Source organism: Neofelis nebulosa, chromosome 2, assembly GCF_028018385.1.
Source record: "Neofelis nebulosa isolate mNeoNeb1 chromosome 2, mNeoNeb1.pri, whole genome shotgun sequence".
Lineage (NCBI taxonomy): Eukaryota > Metazoa > Chordata > Mammalia > Carnivora > Felidae > Neofelis > Neofelis nebulosa.
Window position 1 is genome coordinate 67989175 of NC_080783.1, and position 18448 is coordinate 68007622.

General features: G+C 37.9%; 1 protein-coding gene and 1 long non-coding RNA gene across 16 annotated transcripts in view; one reads left to right on the forward strand and one right to left on the reverse strand.

The window, feature by feature from the left end:
* The window catches only part of LOC131503621 (uncharacterized), a 70461-nt gene extending 69105 nt beyond the window's left edge, over positions 1 to 1356 (reverse strand). For all 4 annotated transcript variants that reach the window (XR_009257491.1, XR_009257489.1, XR_009257490.1 and 1 more), the window contains exon 1: positions 1256 to 1356. This is a non-coding gene — a long non-coding RNA (uncharacterized LOC131503621). The remainder of the gene's footprint in view (positions 1 to 1255) is intronic.
* The window catches only part of COBLL1 (cordon-bleu WH2 repeat protein like 1), a 176400-nt gene that overhangs the window by 8059 nt on the left and 149893 nt on the right, over positions 1 to 18448 (forward strand). The window lies entirely within an intron of this gene.

Below are 18448 nucleotides of genomic sequence, written 5' to 3' on the forward strand. Positions count from 1 at the left end.
GTTTTTGTTGTTGTTAAAGATATTTCATATCTGTAAGCTTTTAGTGTTCCAACATTAGCATGATGGTTGTTGTAAGACATTTTTTTTTTTATGACTGCTTTGCTAAATTTTTTCCCATCTGTTAACAGTAAAAATAAACTAAAAGTATGGGAGAAAGAAGTTTCCCAGGACTATTTATAAAGGGCCAAATGTCTTCAGTTTTTCATACATACTTCATCTGAGGAATGAATCCCTTGGAAAAGCTTCTCAAAGAATAGTCTTTGGAAAAATGCTAGAGTGAGCTTGGGTAACTTATTATTAGTTTCATATAGTGTAAGTTCACAATGCTGTTTATAAACGTAAAGAAGTTACAACTATTTAATGGCTTTAGACATTGAAAAAAGCTGTAGAGTTGAATTGTGGGGTAATATGACAAAGAAATAATTAAGTCAGCAAAGAATGCCCAGGTGTGAGAAAAAGTCTGTTAAGCTCAACTCCTAGAAAGCTGAAAACTCGGTACTAGTTGTAACTTAATACATTTTAAATCATTAAAATCTTTACAGAGGTCAGAATTTTCAGGTTTCATTGGCCATGAATTGAGGCATTTGGGTTTTGAATATGTGTAGTGCCCTGTGTACCAAACTCCTTACATATACCATTTCTCCCTATGCATACACACCTGTGATAAAATTTAACTTACAAGGTAGGCACAACGAGAGATGAACAACCTAACTAATCACGAAATAGAATAGTACCCATAGAAGTTCTGTGGAGAGGCCACTTTTGGGCAGCAGGCCTGAGCAATGGAAGGTAGGGAGGGCCCACGGCCACCACGGAGCTGAATACAGACAGGCCCACGAGGGCACCCCCCTTAGAACATCCATAGGCCCGAACTGACCACGAGGCACAGTTACCAAAAAGGGAAAATTCCGTAAGGCCCCATACGTCCACACCTTCCCTCTAAAAACAGCCCCCACCCACTGCCTCCTTGGAGACGGTGTCTCCTTTGCCGTCCTGCCCAGGACTCCCCTGCAGTGTATTCGGTAAACTCCTATCTCCTTTGTTCTGCCTCAGGTGAAATCTTCCACCAGCAGTGCCACCGGTTTCCACCCCATCGTTGCCCCACATTTGGGGACCCCGTCTGAGAGGGGGAGACACCACGTCATATAATATGTAATAAAAGTTACGTGAATGTGGCCCGTCTCTCTAGCTCCCGTGTGTGCTCATGCGTGAGGCCTCTCTCCCCTCCCCTTCAAAAATATCGGACTGTACTCACCCTTCCTGTGATGATGTGAGAAGACAGAATGCCTTTGTGAGATGACGTGAGGTGGACGATGCAGTGTGAGGCTACAGTTGGCCTTGTGACGATTCCCCGGAAGGGGCCCCTCTGCTTCCGGGCTGCGGTTGACCGCTGGCAACTGAAACAGCGGAAAGTGAAATCGCGGATAACGGGGACTAGGGTCTGGGTTAATAGCGTAGAGGTTTTCGTTCGTAATTGCCTCAGACTTGTAGAAAATTGTTTTGGACAGAATTAAGAGTGAAATGCCATATTTTGACGGGTTTGATTTTGTAAAATAACCTAAGTGGTTCAGAGGCAACCCTCTGAAATGGGGTTGAAAAAGAACCTGAGGTAAAATACTGTGGGTCCCTGATATGGTTACGCCTATAAAATAGTGATTCTCATTTTCAATATGGTGTGTAGGCTGATTGCCAAAGACATCAGAATATATTTTTAAAATGGTAATGTCATTGGAAAAGGGCATTGTTTTTCAGTCTGATTAATTTGGAAGATTAACACTAAGTAATATTTATGCATTCCGGTGTACTTGTTAAAATTAGATATACCATTTCAGTTTGTAGCCTAATGTTACAGCTTCTGCACTTATACCAACATATATCTATAGGGAAATAGACTTAAGATCCTCAAACCTAGATGGGACATTTATCACCAGTCTTTGAGGATTATCATCTCTCTAACCTGCATACACACGCGTACCTGCTATTATTTCTAGAGAAATGGAAGTGAGGAAGTATGAGATGACCCCAAGGGGAGTAGTGGTGACAGGAGCCAGAATTTTAACAGCTGCTACAGTTGTGTATCAGTTCAGATCTGCTGGAAAAACAGGAAATTGCATTACTAAATCTGAACATGGCTACCACCCTTCCATTCCCATGGCCAATGGATGTGCTATAGTTTCTAGGCCAAATTAAGCCAACACTGGTCAAGATAATTATAAGAGCCACTGAATTCATTATTTCCTTTATGCTTAAGTAGAAGTGTCAGAGAAAAGAGCAACCCTTTGTTTCTCACCTTGTTCTTTTATGCCAATAGTGAAGTGTCATTGCTTTAATAGAATTAGGAAAGAGACAGGGTGACTGTCTTAAAGGACCTCATGGTCTGATGCAGCCCTCATTTTTCTCTGGTATTCATGGTTCGGTTATTTACTGGCAGCAAAACTGGGTGGAGTGCCTACTAGATTATGGGCATGGTTTCTTCCAGTCTTTCGCTTTTCTGTAAGATATTCATTCCCAGAGAGCAGCTAGATGCCTTAACTTCAAGCGAAAATCTTTTTGCTGTGCTTCAGGAGGGCAAAGCTAAAGGTGGCAGAAAAGAATGTTAGTATGTGAAAAGAAACTAATTTTTAAATTTTATGTTGTGATCCTATCTTACCAGTCTTGTGCTTCAGTTTTCTCTTTCTTTGAGAAGAGGGCAGGTTTGACTGTGATAGTTTTGATTACCTATGAACATTTCCTCCTCTAGGAAAGTTAGGTATGACATTGTTTGAATGAGGAAAAAAAAGAAAACAGACCAAAACAACTAGTGATCTGAAAGGAGAAACAGACTGATTTTCCCCTCATATCTTAGTTGTGACAAATTTTGTATCTAGAACCTATTCCAACCTATACTATATATAATTTTTTAAAATATGATTTTGTCTGAAAGAAGTAATGTCTAAGAATAGTGTCTAATTATCTGTGATCCTGTGTGTATGTAAAATACATAGGAAGTTCTTTCTTAGATGATGCTAAGAAAATTTAGTCCTGAAGTTTGTGCTGGTAACCTTGTGAAGCCTAGGAACGTGTTTCCAACTAACTTAGTAGTTGTAATGGTATAGCCTTGAACTTACTAAGGGGCATTTTTAAGTGTTTTCTTTTTTAATTTTTTTTTTAATGTTTATTTATTTTTGACCGACAAAGCATGAGCAGAGGAGAAGCAGAGGGAAGGAGACACAGAATCCGAGGCAGGCTCCAGGCTCTGAGCTCGAACTCACAGAGTGCGACATCATGACCTGAGCCAAAGTCGGACAGCCAATCACCTGAGCCACCCAGGCGCCCCAAGTGTTTTCTAACCAAATTCAGGATTTCCTCTATATATATTGAGGATGTAACACTTCAGGATTTTCATTTTTTAATGAATCATAATTATTTAGGACACTTAAGATTATGCAAGTTTGAATGAGTGGCAATTCTGAAAGTTATCTGATGGTGTTGAATGAATATTTGCTATAATTTTTGGTAAACCAAATCCAATAATTTTTTGTATTCTTCCAGATATTAAGCACATCAAGTTGGTGATAATGAAAATTTGAATATCATGGATTTGGGGAAGTAAAACTCAGGCAAGGGGAGAGACCAAGTTTCTGGAACTCCACAGATAATTGGAACAATTTGAACATAAAGATACCATTGGTATTAAAGGAACATCCTTGGGATACTAAGAAATGATGGGCTGTGCTGAAGGCATACACAGTTCAGTGGCAGGAAGTAGTACAGTGGTAGCTATTTGATTCCATCTTTTACCATCTATTGGCCTTCACAGGGAATTTCATAAGATTTCCTGTCAAGAAGCAATTTTGTAAAATTCTGGTCCTGAACCATTTTGTTTTAATTGTTAAGGGCTATCTCGAGTGCCTTGCTCTCTGAATCAAACCTAGTCAAAACCTCTGTTTACTATGCTCATCATTCACTCTGGTATGTGATCTGTGTGACTGGTGAGGGACCTGTCTTACTTGGGCTGCTGGTTGTGGATGGCTTTGTGCACACATGCTCTCTGTGGCCTTAGGAGTATTTCCTCTAAATGATACTCACCAATGCACCCCTATGTCAAACATTCTTTTTTTTTAATGTTTATTATTTATTTTTGAGAGAATAAGACACAGAGCATGAGTCGGGGAGGGGCAGAGAGAAAGGGAGACACAGAGTCCGAAGCAGGCTCCAAGCTCCGAGCTGTCAGCACAGAGCCCAACATGGGGCTCAAACTCATGTACTGTGAGATCATGAGCCAAAGTTGGAAACTGAACCATCTGAGCCACCCAGGCACCCCTCTATGTCAAACATTCTTGAGGAAGTGGAAGGGAGAATGAGAGAGAAAAAGAAGAGTATCCTTTGGATTTGAGAATGGCAGCGTTTTTTCTTCCTTAAACTTAACATTGCTAATTAAAAACAATTTCCATTGATATATGCATTTTAAGCTCTAAAACCAGCTATGTCAAAGTAGAAAAAAATTTTTAAATACTGATTTTTAAAATAAGGTGGGAAAGTTGGGAAGAAATAGTCATACCCCATACATATGCAATTTGATTTTTCATTATAATATTTAATTATGTTAAGTGTGATTCAGTAGTATAACCAGGACTCATTTAGTTGAGCCCATTGTGATCTGCTTATGTTTATACACGGCTGTTTCACGGAGAAAAAAACATTCATGAGTTGTGTAGGGGAGGATTTTCCTGGCTTTTCCCCCATTCTTTGCTTAGCCAAGTAGATGCACACAGTGCTAAGTGGAAATGTAGAGATAATTAAATATTTATTTGGGGATGTAGATAAAGAAGGGAACAAGAAAATGGGGAAAATATGTTCAATGAGTGGAAAAATGAAAGAACAGTCTTGTGATGGAAGAAAGGTAGTGGCATTAAACGTTAGATTATGCTAGTTTAAGCAGTTTAAGGCTTGAAGTCTTTAATCTCTTATATTGATAACTGATACTGTTAGTTTGTGAAACATTTCTGTCATCTTAGGTAATTAGAAAGCATCTTCTGCCGAGGACCATATATAACTTCTTCAAAAGTATCATCTATGTTTTTTGGGGGAGAGATTCCATCCAAAATTAAATTTTTATGCTAATGATAGTAATTCTTTACATTGGTGTTTATAGGTCATGTCATTTATTCATTATTTTCTATTTTAATTTTTAATTATTAAAAATTTAACATTTAGTTTTGAGAGAGAGACAGAGTGTGAGCTGGGGAGGGGCAGAGAGTGAGGGAGACACAGAATCTAAATCAGGCTTCAGAGGCCGATGTGAGGCTCGAACCCATGAACCATCAGTTCATGACCTAAGCTGAAGTCGGACACCCAATCAACTGAGCACCCCCCCACCAGCATCCCTATTTTAATTTTTTAGAGAGAGAGTTTGAGGGGAGAGGGGCAGAGAGAGAGAGAGAGAGAGAGAGAGAGAGAGAATCTTAAGCAGGTTGCATGCTCAGAGCAGAGCCTGACCTGAGACTTGATCCCACAACCCTGGGATCATGACCTGAGCTGAAATCAAGAGTTGGAGGCTCAATTGACTGAGTCACCAAGGCATTCCTATTCATTATTTTTTAATAGGCAATATATCCAAATGGCACAAAATTCAAAAGAGAAAAATGACCAGTGAGAGACCTCCCTCCAGTCCTTGGTTCCTGGAGGCAATTAGTGTCATCAGTTTTTTTTTAAAATCCTGGTAGGACACTGTATACCAGTGCTGGCCAATTCAAATATCATAGAAACCACAAATAAAATTTAAAAAATTTTAGGCACTACATTAAATAATTCAATTTAAATGATATATTACATGATGCAAAGGTTAACATGATTCTAATTCTACAAAGCAAGAAAGTTGTCTTTAACTGAAAATATTTTGCAGTGAGTCACATTTGAAAGTTAATTACATAAAATTGAAATTTAAATTCTTAATCACACTAGCCACGTACCCAGTGCTGAAGAGCCTTATGTGACTACAGGCGACCATATTAGACAGTGTATCTCCTTACACTCAGGAGCAAACACGTGTGTATATGCATATTGTTTCTCCCTTTTTTGTGCACAGTTAGTGCTGCTTTGTACCTTGCTTTTTTACTTAATAATGTAACTTGGCAATTATTCCATTTCATGACATAAAGGCTCTATTTTCTCCCCCTAGTGTTATTATGTCTTTGTAGGGATGAACCATGAATTATAAAACTAGTCCCCTATTGATGGATACTTGGATTTATCCCCACCACCACTCTTTGCTATTAATAAGTGGTCACTTTAGCATTCTTTATGCAGTTTACAATCTACTGTGGTGTAATACTCTTTCCTGATATATTTGATTAAATTAACTAGATTGTGCAACTCTAAAAGGCAGAGGCTATATACATATATATATATTTTTTTTTTTCTTTTGTGTATACTGCTAGGTTTGATTTAATTTCCTGCATATACCTAGACACCTGATGATCAGTTATTGGATAGGTGTTATTTGAATTTGTGTGAACCTAAGCAAAAGGTCAGCATTGAAGACCAGTGGATTACCTGTCCACTAGAGAGATAGAAACAAAGCATCAAACTGAGTGTTTAACATTCATTTTTGCAGCCACTAACTAATGAATTGTTAAACCCCTATCAAATGCTACACCATTAAAAGGGTTGTTGTAAACCTCTTAGCACTCTATTATTAAATTCCATTCTTAGTCTGATATTCTCTTTCAGCATTACTCCCTGCAGTGGTGTTTATATGCATTTCATTAGTAGTATAAGTGAAAATTCTGAGTAATGTTTCCATCTCAAACGTAGAACAAAACAAAATGTTTAGCCATCATGGGTGGGATTGTTTAACAGGACTTAAGTGCTGTATGATTATTTAAAGCCTAAATACTCCTATTTGAATAATGATAGAGTAACATTTGGTTTATAGAATAAGTTACAGGTTTTGAGGATGAAGCAATTAGTCCTTAATTGCATGATTAATTAGTGCATAAGAATTCTTCTCAAAAAAAAAAAAATCTACTCATTGTGTCAAGACCCTGAAATCTAAATTGTCAAGATCCTTGCTATTTTGATTTGGTTATTCTGATGGTGTAAGAAATTAGCCTTTTGATGTGAACAATGATGGCTAAAGAATAAGAACAAATAATAAAGGGTATTTTCTTCCAGCTTATGAAAGAAGAGATTGAGAATTGAAAGGCATCATGAATGGAAGAAATAAAATTGTTGAATAGGGACCTAAGAAAGAAAAATCAATACAAGTGCTCTTTCTCCCTAGTGTTTTTGGAAATTATACCTCAAGATGTGTACAAAACTGCAAATATTATAGTAGAAAGCAAGTTTGTTCATTTTATTTCTCCAAGAATGTTTTGGGCAGCAAGTTGGCATTTTACATTGTCTTCAAATAAGATGAAATTCTCAGCCAGGATGCATCAGAAAAGGAACTTTAAAAAGTAACAATTTAATGTATGGGCAGGTCCATAAAGCATTTTGAGTGAGGTTCATTCTCTCCATTTGACTCTGCCATCTATCTACCTTATAGTTGTCTGATGCGGTTAACCAATGCACTTGGCCCTCGGACACTTAACAGCACTGTCTTTGGTTTCAAATAGAAGTGGCCCAGCCAGAAGTCAGAATAGCACTCAGCAGTCATCTCCTGCAGAATGGATTTGGAGACAGAAGATTTGGAACCCAGTCTCTGTTCTGGCTAGGCACTTTCTCTCATTGGGCCTCAGTTCCCTCTGTGGTGGGATAATTATACAGAATGAAAGTGCAGAAGTAACACCAGCACATATCAGGCTTTCAATTTATGTTTGTTAAATTATAAATATTACCTGAAGTTTTAGGAAACAACTTCTTATAATGCTGACAGCATTATTGTACTAAATGGAAACCAAGGAGTGCCAGAACATGCCTGTTCTCATCATCCTCTCCCAGGAAGTAGAAGATGTGGGTTGGTTTTCTTCATCAGTCACCCGTGGAAGTGCCTGTGCCAGGTGCAGGGAAGTTGTTCTTGGAACACTGAATACGAAATGGGTACTAATCTTAATGAACATCACATTCCCTTTTAGAGGAGAAAAAATGCCCCCTCTGAGATTAGGAGTATCCTACCAAGGTGATTGCAATTCTGATTGTTTCCTCACTTTCCTCACCATTGTGGGAAGTGCCTTACATTTTAGTATGTCACCTTTCTTCTCTGTAAGATGAGAATAACTCTAACTGCATTTCTTTGATTTTGTTAGGACTGATATGTAGTGACTGAAAATTTCCTATTGTAACGTCCTATACAAGAACATCATTACTCAAAAGAGGGAGTGAAAATTTGAGACACTATCGTTACCATGGCTATCACCTATTGGAGAAAATTTTTTTACACAGTGATGATAGTGACTGTATCATTTAGGATGAGAGGCTAGTAGGAATCGTTTGTTCCAGATTGTGTAAAGCCGTAACTTATTAGGTTCTGGTGGCAGAATGATAGCATGGTCTGAAAATTAACCCTGCATACCCTTGACTAAAAGCCTTTATTAGGAAAAATACAATTAAATAATTATATTAATGTTTTTCTGGATTTGCCTTTTGGCAATACAGGAATATTTTCCATATTCTTGCAGGTAAGTTTTGATGTCAGAGAAAAGACTATTCAGAATTTCTTAACATAATTTACATCTACTTTTCTTAGTAAGTATAATGAAAATTTTTAGACAATGAATTATACTCATGCACTTGGAAAATTTCTTGAGTACTACGGTGTTCCCACTAAATGTTCTCTTAAATAATGTGTTTTACAAGATAGTATGTGAAATGAAATGGAACCTTAATTACTTTAGGGTTTGAATGAATACCTTTAAATTCAAATTTCCACTAATTAAAAGTATCAGGGGCATAGTAATTTAACAACAGTGGGTAATGACTTATAGGACTGTAGTCATACAAGCATTGAACGTTTCCTGAACATTGACTGTTCATCAGGTACTGGGTTAAATGCATGGCAGGTGCTAGTGCACTTAATTGTGATCAACCGCTCTGTAAAGTAGATGTAGTCGTTATCTGGATTGCGCAGAAGAGGAACTGAGGCTTATACGTGTAATTTGTCCAAGGTCACGTGGCCAGGAGGTGGCAGGTCTGAGTGGAACCCAAATGTCCTTTGAAATCCATTTGGTTTGACCACTTTGCATTCTGCTCCCCTGTCCCCCACATCTTCCTCCCAGAACTGCCAGGGGTGGGAAAGTGAATATAATAAATAATTATAGCAGTGACAGTAAATGGGGCTAAACATTCTTTTGCTGATTTTATTTTTTCTGATCACAAAAATTTGGGTTAAAATGTTTTCTTAAGGTCTTTTCAGGGATTTTAATATGCTAATATACAGAATGGACTTCTAGAATAGAAACATGGAAAGTAACACTTTCCAAATTCATTTATTGGAAGAACACTGATTCATATCTTAAAACCAGTGTTTTTTTTCAGCTATAGTTTAGGTAATGCTGTGGATAGAATGCCTCCTTTTAGACTTGTAAATGTTTAGATTTTTAACTATGTGTATTATTTTTATATCCTTTTCTTCAGAATTATAAGTTATTTCGGTTGTTTGAGACACATTTAAAAATGCTTTTTCAAATAGTTGTATAACCATATGTTTGCCTGTGTGTGTGTTTACATTTTCTTTTAGCTTTTACATATTAAACATTTGGATTGTTTCCAATGAGATCATTAACCATGCGTGATAAGTTTTAGATTTGGATGAATATAATTCCGGAACTGAAAGACTGCAAAGTTTGCAGCAGTGAGGAAACCAGTCCCAGAGTTTGTTATCGCTAGAAACTGAAAGCCTTTGCAAGTTTCGGAGAAATCTGTGTGGAAGGTACTGTGACTTGCCATTAGGGAGAGTCATGCCAAAGAAAGGACATTCTTAGAGGGAAATAGAAGTACAGATTTTCTTAGACTTATGATGGGGTCATGCCCCAATAAACCCATCGTAAATTGAAAATAAAGTCGAAAATGCATTTGATACACCTAACTTACCGAATATCATAGCTTAGTCTAGCTTACCTTGAAGGTGTTCAGAACACTTATATTAGCCTAGAGTTGGGCAAAAGCATCTAATACAAATCCAATTTTACAATAAAGTGTTGAATATCTCCTATATTGAATACTAAAAGTGAACAACAGAATGGTGGTTAAGTGTATCAGTTGTTTACAGTCATGATCACGTGGCTAACTGGGAACTGCGCTGCCCCTGCCCTGCATCATGACAGACTATCCTATTGCATATCACTAGCCTGGGAAAAGATCCAAATCCAAAATTCGAAACATGATTTCCACTAAACACATATCACTTCTGGACCATCTTTTTGAAAAATCAGAAGTCAAAACCATTGTAAGTCAGGGACCATCTGTTGTCAGTTATTAAAGTAAGCTGGGAAGCTGGGTGTCTGTGTAATTACCTACTTGGTTTGGAAGTACTGTATACATTGTTTGAAGTGCAGTCTGTGTGGTCCCTGGGCCAGGCATGGTCTTTTCCCAGCAGCACTGAGGAAGCTTGGACACAAGGGGAGTTCTGGTTATTCATCTTTGCTGTAGTCAAGGAGGGTAAGAGGACTGGGAGTCATAGGCTCCACTGAAGGATGAAGAAGCTGAGCAAGACAGGTAAGGGGGTTGAGAGGGGGGATTTTAAAATTGAATTTGTTGGGGAGGGGTAGGTTTGAAGCTACTTAATAGGTAACCGATTGTAACAAGAATAAGATATCTTCCTGAAAATATCAACAGTTCATTAATTTTGTTTTCATTCAATGGACACTTGTTGAAAGCTATGTGTCAGGTACTGGGCTGGGCACTGGCAGCTAATTGTATTGAAAATATTACTATACAGTACATGGAAAATGTATTCATGGAATAAAATTGCTTTGGCTGAATTGAAAACATGATTCAATCTTATTAAAAATACACATCTTTGAACAGCCTCCAAGGCAGTGTAAACAATACTCTCTCTGTTTTAAAATAAGGAAAGTCCAAATCTTTGAAATGCCAATTACTATGCAGTTTCAAAAAAAAAATTTTTTTTTTTTTTGCCTTGGTTAAGATCATGTGTGATTTCTCAGATGCTTTAGTGAACATTTTCAGAATGTTTATGCAAATATAGAAGTTGTAGGTATCTATGTGCCCTCTTCCTACCCCCTTAACACTTCCCCCTCCCCCGAGATGAAATCTTCTCACTGGACTCTGGGAAATTGTTAGCACTGAGTTTTCTTAGCTAGAACCAAGTATCAAAACTGTCTCTCTCAGTCTGGGATAATTGTGAGACTGGTGAATGCTGTACTCACTGGGGCAGTGGATTGCAAAGTCCAGTGAGGTGCCAAGGGGAAAATTCCTAAAGGGAATATACAACAACCCAGGAGGCCTGAGGATCATTGCTATGGCAGCAAGAGGTAGCTCTAGCCTATTCCTTTTCAGCCTGGAGCTCCCAGGGTCCCTGGCCCAGCAGGCACAGGGGCAGAGCTGCAGTTTGATGTCAGGCAACAATGGAGGTTATTCTTCATCTGACCAGACTCCAGCAGTCACCTTTGTTGCCTTAAACTTGTAACTTTGTGAAGTGACAAAGATGTATTAAGAATAGTCTAGGGGACATAGGCTCGGTGTTTCAGGAAGACCTGATATTCAGTCTTGGCTCCACCATTGAATAGATAGGAAATTTTGGACAAATTAACCTTGTACATCTGTTTTCTTTCTTTTTTTTTAATCTGAAAATGAAGATACCCGTCTCGACTCATGCCTGTAATATTTCACGATTAAATGTCTATAGCTAAATTATTGAAGTTTTTGAACATCAGCCATATGAAAGTTGATAAGATTGGTTTAAGCTGCTCACTCTGTTTCTGTTCAGTGAATTAGTAGTTAATATTTGGTTAAGGATAATTGTTTCCTAAATAAAATAATGCTGTTTTGTGACTCATTAGTTCATAGAATGTGATTTTTTTTGTAAGCAGGTTTTTTGGCCCTTTACAATCATTAGAAAAGGCTCTACCTGGTAGATGTGGAGACAGCACATTGTGTGTACGTTGTAGACCTTTATCCTTTTTTCCCCTAGGGGGGAAAAAAAACAACTAACCAAAGATGTTCTTTCACTGGATTTTATTGTTGGCAGTGGTTCCTGGTGAAAAGACTTTATCTTTGAGACTACAAGACAGTCACCTCATGTATGAGAAGACTAGGTTTTTATTTTGTACCTTCCCTATCCACAGCCCAGATTCCATTCCTTTTTCAGGAAGCTGAAGTAGCAGAATACAGGCTGAGAACCTTCCACTATTGGTCACATACTTTCCACATCTGTAAATCATAAATAGTCCCTTTACATTAAAAATGATAACTAAGGGGCACCTGGGTGGCTCAGTCGGTTGAGCGTCCGACTTCGGCTCAGGTCATCATCTCACAGTCTGTGAGTTCGAGCCCTGCATCGGGCTCTGTGCTGACAGCTCGGAGCCTGGAGCCTGCTTCAGATTCTGTGTCTCCCTCTCTCTCTCTGCACCTCCCCTGCTCATGCTCTCTCTCTGTCTCAAAAATAAATTTAAAAAAAAAAAATTAAGAAAAAAAAATCTTAAAATGATACCTAAGATGAGAAGTGCTTATGATTATTTGTTGATAATTCATGTCTTGAAACACACTGAGTCAGTTTGAATAAGTTCTGCGTTTCCTTTCTGAATTCTCATTGAGGTTATTTCTGTTGACAGCACACATTTCTCTTGGGTATGGAGTGTGAGGTGACATCTGCATGAAGGTGTTGTCTTATTGAGCTTTTTGGTACCATATTCGTGTCATGCCAGATTCATTTCCACTTGGATACTCAATTAAAAATTGTTAGTACCATTTCCGAAGAAAGGCATATTATTACTTTGGTCATAAAGAAGCAAACAGCTGCATTTTTCCTCACTAAGGTATTCTAATTAGGTTACCGCTGGTCATAAACTATTGAAAATTGGTGAGAAGCCTCAAGGTCATAGAGAAGGAATTTGTGATCATAGAAGAGGGTAGCCCACTGTCGTACATTTACATTTTGAAGTGGTATGTATTTTCTAATAAATGTAAGCATTCTTATTGAGACTGGCTGCTATGTGAATGAAAGGAACACTTGTCACGCATTACTGTTTTGTGATTTCAGATACGTAGATAATTTTAAAGATTTGTCAAGCATCATTGAGTTCCCAGACAGAACTTGTATATTTTATGAAAATAGCAGTATCTTGTTCTTTGCACTAGACTGCTCTGAATAGGGAGGGAGTTCATGTAGTTTAAAAAAAAAAAAAAATCTAAAAATCTAAGGGCCAAACTAGCAGTTCCTACCCCCACCCCCAGTCCACCACCTCCCCTGAAATAACCAAACAAGAACCTTTCAAAATCTCCCATCTATTAAAGTCAAGGACACACTTTAAATGAGAGTCAGTGAAAACCTGTCCTCAGGATTATACATAATAGAAACATATCAAGTATCTGAACAATTGTTTCCTTCTCTACTTAAAATGCACTTTGTGTTTGACACTTTGGCACGTTTCCTGACCTTGTTGAGTATTCATTGCATTTTTCCAGTTTTTCCAGTTTGATTAAAAAAAAAATCACTTTCTTCATTGTCAAGCCTTGATGGTTTCCAGTCTAATAAGGGAAAATGATTATGAATATCTTAAATTTGCATTTCTTAGATCATTATTGAGTTTGAGAAACATAAAATGTTTAGTTTTCATTTGCTTTTCTCTTACATTCACTTCATACTCATGTTTCTATTTTTATCTTATTTTGTAAAAGCTCTTAATATGTATTTTACACTCAATATATAAAACCTATTGACCTTTTGTGTCTTATGTTCTAACTATTCCCCCAGTTTTATTATTTTATCATGTAGCTTTGTTTGTGGAAGCATTTTTGTCATTCTAGTTTTATATTAGAGGCGGTACCATGTATTTCCTTTGCCTTGCTTAGAATAAAATGGATGTACATTAGAAGTCTTTAAAATATCCCCTTATCTAAAATTTATGAAAGTTTAAATATTTGACAGAAACAAACTTTTAAGTTCTTTTGTGGTATGAGATAGTCTAAATTAAAAAAAAAAAAATTTGTCCCAACATTATCTATTGAACAGTCGATCTTTTCCCTACTGATTTGAAACGGCACCTTTATATATTAAATTTATTTTTATTCATGTGTTAGTGGGCTTTCCCTTTAGCTCCATTGATTTTTCTGCTTTTCTATCCAAAATGTTTTATTTGCAGTGTCTCTGTAATATGTTTTAATGGTCTGGAAGGGTAAGTCATAATGGCCAATGTTCTTTTAGGAATTCTGGCTGCTCTCAGGCATTTGTTTTTCCACATTGAAATTAGAATTGGAAATGGGAATTGATTATTTACATTCAGTTTCCATATAAATTTGTAGGGAGTTGGTATTGTAACTACCTTATTGAATTTTCTCATTCAGGAACCTGTCCCGAGCACTATTTTCTCCTGATGTCTCACTTCTCTGTCAAAGAACACAGGATTTTGCCTTTAGGAGGGTATGCTTTCATAGGTGCCCTCTGTCAAGAGAAAATCTACTGAATTAACTATATGTCTTCAATTAAGTAATTTACTTTGTCATTGTGATATAGTGTAAGTCGTTTTTAAAGTGTGGTCCCCGATCGGTATCAGTTGGGAACTTGATAGAAATGTAGATTTTCAGACCCACTCTAGACCTGCTTAATCAGAAAGTGGGAGGGTGGAGCCCAGCAGTCTGTTTTAATAACCCCTCCAAGTGATTCTGATGCATGGGAAAGGTTGAGAACCACTGGAATAGTGGAGAGAGCATAGCTTTGGACTCCTATAATCTAAAATCTCACTTTAGCCCTTTATTCCAGTGTAATTTGGAGTAAGTTACTTGTATACTTAAGTCTAGATATCCTCATCTGTAATATGGGCCATTATGAGAATTATCTGTATCATAAGCAAAAGGTATAGATGATGATGAATACTATTATTGTTACCAGATTGCTTTCTAATAAGCAAAGGCTATAGTAGTGTACAATGTATTAGATAGTGGTGGTAGTGTCTAGGAGAATGGAGGGGAAGTCTGGAATGTAAGGGGTTTTCCTGGTTTTGATGGGTTCTAGATAACAGGTGATGCCAAGAAGGGCAATAAAGTGCCTGGTCTGGGATGGTGAGGATAAACACTCTGTCTTGTTCAAGGCTGGCATATTTTAAGTGGGCAGACATAATACACTACTGTTCTTCAAATCCCTGAATTTCATTTTAGCAATATGTGGTATTAAATTGTTATGGCCCCACTGTTACATTGAATCAAATAAAAGTCTGACATATTTTTCTAGTTTTAAAATATCTATTATAGCAAATTTCTAAGAAATTGAGGGAAGGATGACTAGAATATGGAAGTAAAATAAGGATTAATATCTTCATTCAAATGATAACAATTAATAAGCAAAAGTAAACACACAGAACCTTATTCAGTTATTGGGAAACTGGAAAAATGTTAATTTTTTAAAAATGTTTTTTGTGTTCTTAATTTTTATTTTTGTGAGAGAGTGTGAGTGGGGGGAGAGGAATAGAGGGGAGGGGGAAGAGAGAGGAGAGAGGGAGAGGGAGAGAGAGAGAGAGAGAGAGACAGACAGACAGACAGACTGAAGCAGGCTCCATGCTCAGCAGAGAGCTGGTCGCAGGTCTCAATCTCATTATTCTGTGATCATGACCTGAGCTAAAATCAAGAGCCAGACACTCAATGGACTTCGCCACCCAGGTGCCCCAGAAAAATGTTAATTTACTCAACATATTGATAAGTTTATGCCAGAATATGGGCTAACTAGAGGCTATAAAATGGTGAATAAGATTTAGCTATGGCTCATAAGCTATTCATAATTGGGGGGCAGAAATAACCAAGTGATGTGATACAGTTTATGGCAAGGCTTGGAATAAAGGCCAACATAAATGTCTGCTAGAGCCCCAAGGCTTCTTTGGAGAGGGAACTCGAGCTGATCATGAAGGACAATTAGATGCTATCCCAAGAAAGGTATGTAGAAAATGCTGTAAGAACTTACTCAGTGATTAGTTTTGCTTGAAGTATAGGTGACTTGAAGGATGAATGTCCATTACCAAGCCAAATGAGGAAGATGTGTACTGTAAATGGAGGCATAAACACACCAGAATACCCTGAGTATTAGAGAATGGGAAATAGTCCAGTGTGACTAGAGCTTTTGTGCTGGGTGGGGACAGGTGAGGCTACAGGTAAAACTGGGCCCAATTGTACAAGTTTTCTTAAGATTACTGTGGACTGAGAGCCTTTTGTTTACTACTTTGTCTTGCTTTTGGATAAAAGTATTTTATCTTGGTTGGTACTAGGTCTTTTTTTTTTTTTTTTTTTTTTTTTTAACCGTTGCCATTACATTCACATCAGATAAGGAATTTAGATGAGGAATTCAGAAAACGTTTGTGATACAAGTTCATGTTCATCTAAAACAGTTTTAGTTTGGGTTTTAATCAGCCTTTTCTCAGTATTGAAGACTTTCAAACTGTGGGTTCAAAAATTGGTTAATCTAGACAAAGCCTCTTCTGCCAGTGGGGGTGGCCTGGAATTATTCTTGTTACTTGAAACTCCATCCTTAAGGGTACTCTCCGCACCCATAGATCCAGTCTTCCCCAGTGAGCCCATGGCTGTTTCCTATGCCTCACTGGAGCCCTCCCTTGAAATTCAGGTGATTTGGCTGCGTCCTGACTCCCTTGCTAGTTTTTTTTTGTTTTTTTTGTTTTTTTTCCCCTTTTGGGACCTGGATTTCTGTGGCCTCAGTAACCAGCTGTGAGCCTGCTATGAATTAGAGAGTCATCCCCCTCAACCCCTCTGAAACATTGACCATATCCTCAGCCTGACTTCTACACATACCACAACTGCCTTGAGACCTTGGCTATTGTGTTTCGTCTACCAAATTGTATCTCTTTATTATAATAAAGATCCCCCTTATAACCAGTATTCAACCTATACTTAGCAAATTCGAGAGGGTTATTTTGATTTTGGGCCACACATGCTAGTCAGCCCTTTTTATTCCATCTCCATTCTGCTTGCTATTAACTTTTACACTGAGTAGAAGAAATATATGTGTATAATATAAGGATTATAAATTACTAAGTCCTTGGGGCTCTTGCAAAATAGTGTTCATTTTTATTTCCATTTCTTGATGTTCTAGTTTAGGCCTGGGGTATTTGGCCCCTTATTGCTCCTACTTTTTATATTATAAGTTTTAAAATACTGCAGGGATATTTTCAAACCACAAGTCAGTTCCTGTCAAGCTCCCGTACTCCCTCCATAAAGGTCTTTTTGCCTGTATAGTAAAGGCCAGACTCTGTAGTAGGCATGGGAATGTATGGATGCCTCATCCTAACTTTCCTTCCTGGCCTCATCTCCCACGGTCTCTTTCCACTAAGTCTTTTCAGACTTGGGAACAGACTGTGGCTCTTCCGTGTACTGAGGAGTTACAGCCTCTTTGTTTTTGTTTAGAGTTTCTTCAGTGTGGAATTCTACTGGCCCAATTCCTCGCCCAGAGGAATCCATGCATTTTTCAAGGCCCAATTCCAAAGTCTACCTTTTCCTTGAAGCTTTATCACAGATCCTCAAGCCAGATTTATTTCTTCTTCCCTTTTGCTTTCATGGCAGTGTAAGTCTGTCAGAGCAAGTATTCTTCTAAGCCGGTCTTCTATTTACATTTTTTTTATAAGCTTGTTTTCCTAAGTTGTAAGCTTCTTTTTTTTTTCTTTAAATGTTTATCTATTTTGAGAGAGAGAAAGAGAGAGAGAGAACTGAACTTGAGAGGGGCAGAGAGAGAGGGAGAGACAGAATCCCAAGCAGGCTCTGTGCTGTCAGTGCAGAACCTGACTCAGGGCTCCATCTCACGACCCACAAGATCATGGCCTGAGCTGAAATCAAGAGTCAGATGCTTAACCGACTGAGTCACCTAGGCGCCCCTAAGTTGTAAGCTTCTTAAAAGCAAGATTTATTGGGGCGCCTGGGTGGCTCAGTCGGTTGGGTGTCCAACTTCGGCTCAGGTCATGATCTCACGGTCCGTGAGTTCGAGCCCCGCATTGGGCTCTGGGCTGACAGCTCAGAGCCTGGAGCCTGTTTTAGATTCTGTGTCTCCCTCTCTCTCTGACCCTCACCTGCTCATGCTCTGTCTCTATCTGTCTCAAAAATAAATAAATGTTAAAAAAAATCTTTTTAAATAAAAATAATAATAATAATAAAAGCAAGATTTATTTATCTTTTTACCCACAGTAGCATTTGCTTCTTTATTGCATCTTTTTATCTACAATAGCATTTGTTTATTTTGTCCTGTATAATGGGTTTTTAACAATTGTTTCTTCCATGTTAGGGTTTTGGTGGTCTAAGAAACTTTAGTTTATGCATAGAGGAGTGCAGTGGAGGAAATTGTTTTTTAAATAATTGCCTA